This window comes from Penaeus chinensis, chromosome 8 (genome assembly GCF_019202785.1).
Source record: "Penaeus chinensis breed Huanghai No. 1 chromosome 8, ASM1920278v2, whole genome shotgun sequence".
NCBI classification, from domain to species: domain Eukaryota; kingdom Metazoa; phylum Arthropoda; class Malacostraca; order Decapoda; family Penaeidae; genus Penaeus; species Penaeus chinensis.
The window spans coordinates 12,327,702-12,330,201 of NC_061826.1; positions in this window are offsets into that span (position 1 = coordinate 12,327,702).

The window sequence follows — 2,500 nt, forward strand, 5'->3', positions numbered from 1 at the left end:
GTGTGTCTGTTTGTGTGTCCTTGTCTGTACGTGTGAATGTGTGTCTGTGTCTGCCTATCTCTCTCTCTGTCTGTCTGGCTGTCTGTCTCCGTGGGTGCATTTACAGTACACACCATCTTCACATTCATATATGGGCAATGCATGTATCGTGCATGCAATGATAATTCAAACGCATCTCCATCAACTGTTGCAAGCGGTCGTTGCGTGCAAATGCAAGAGTATGCAAGATATATAGCCCTATCTCGTCCGCCACTGAAGCTAAACAGTTGCAAGTTTTGTTTTGCAAGTTGCGAGTTCGAGCGTCCACAGAATCCTCAGCGGACTAATGTTAAGCATATAAAGATAAGACGGAGGGAGAGAGATCGTCCCTTTTGTATGGAAATTTGGTGGCGGGATTCCTGGATGTTTTTTTTCTTTTTTCTTTTTTCTTTCTCTTTGTCTCTCTATTTCTATCTGTATCCGTCTCTCTTGCTCTTTCTCTTGATCTCTTTCTTGTTCTTTCTCTTGTTCTTTCTCTTGCACTTTCTCTTGCTCTTTTTCTTTCTCTCTCTTTCTCTTTTATTGTTTTTCCCTTTCTCCCTCTCTCCCTTTCTCCCTCTCTCCCTTTCTCCCTCTCTCCCTTTCTCCCTCTCTCCCTTTCTCCCACCCTCCCTTTCTCCCTTTCTCCGTCTCTCCCTCTCTCCCTTTCTCCGTCTCTCCCTCTCTCCCTCAGCAAAAGTGATGGTGGATTTTTTGAAAGATTTTTTTTTTTTTTGTGAAGAAAATGGAAAAAATTGCAATTGGCTTCTATGTATATGTATGTAAAGCATGTACTTGTATACATATACGGAAGCAGACATAGAGGGGACACAAGCGGGCGGAAACAGACAGACAGACAGACAGAAAGACAGACGGCAGACACAGCCAGACGGCAGACACAGCCAGACAATCAGATAGAGGGAACATACACACTTTAGCAGATAATCAGACAGAGGAAACAGACAGACTCTTTAACAGACACAGACAATCAGACAATCATACAAACTGCCCCATATCTTCCGCATTGTTTTTAATCTACGGTTTCTACTCGCCCGCTTTCAAATACCCGATGCCATGATTTCCCTCTACCATCGCGGTTTCAGTTTGTCCGTTGCCAATTCAATTGTATCCGTACGTTCCTCAAGCATCGTTCAGTGATCGAAGTCTACTGAAAGCCTGGATATGTGGAATGTAAATGTATTCAGCAGTATCATATATCGGTCGCATTTTATTTGTTTTGGGACGGTGTCCTGCCTTTCGTGCTTTATCTTGACCAATTCGTGGACTTGTGTTTTTTTTTTTGTTTATTGTTTCGTTTGTGATAGTTAGCTTTTATTTATTGATATATTTCACTCTCTCTTTAATTTCTTATATTTGAGAATTTCTTAGTTACATCTTTATTCTCATTATTGTTATTGTAAATGTTACTATTATTGTCATCACTATTATTATTGTTACTATTATTGTCATCACTATCATTATTGTTACTATTATTGGTGTTATCCTTATTGTTATTATTATCATTTATGTTCATAATCATCACATTATCATCATCATTATTAATACAATTGTTATGATGATGATTACAACGTTCCTTTTATTGAAGATTTCGACCTGTGTTAGTCAATAAAAAATAACAAAGGAACTCATAATAGAAACCATTCCAGATATGTAATATGGAATTTAACATCAAATAAAAATATATATACCAACGGGAAAATAACAGAGAAATCATTAGTGTATGACAGTTTTATGCAGAGAAAACATTTCCCACACCACAAAGCAAGCAAACACAACACGTGACATGGGAAAATATTAGCATTCAGTATATTTAAACGTTATGTAAGATCGCATAAATATCTACAGTAATCTTGCCTCTTGAATAATAACACAATTGATAAATTCCTTGATTACATAAAAAATACATTTAGAAATACATAACATACAGTAGATAAAACAAAAAAAATATATATTTTAAGTGGCAATGCAAACACATGTTGTTTGAAATGTTCCTGAAAACACATGATCACATGATTAATAAATTTTCCTAACAACACTGTTAATAGCATATATCACTTAACAAATAACACGCACTTCAATGGCTCCACAACCTTTGATCCTTTATGCAAATAGTCCAAAACACGACAAATTGTCACCAGCACACCGAGTGTACGACATAAACACACAGTGATGCACATTACATTACTCGTATTTTATGCATTATGTCATGATTCAAATGTTCGTGTTCTATGAAGTACATGGTAATCTAATAGTCTAATGGTCGTATCTCACTGAAAGTTCTTCAAATATTGATTTTTATTTTCCAACCGACTACCAAACGCTATTTTTCCCGCCAAGAGAGGACAACGCTCTCAAAAAAAAGAAAGAAAAAAACGACGTTTGAGATGCGCACCATAGAAAAATAAATACTTTTACTTTTGAAATATCCATTTAGTAGTGTTTATATTCATGATAAACAATA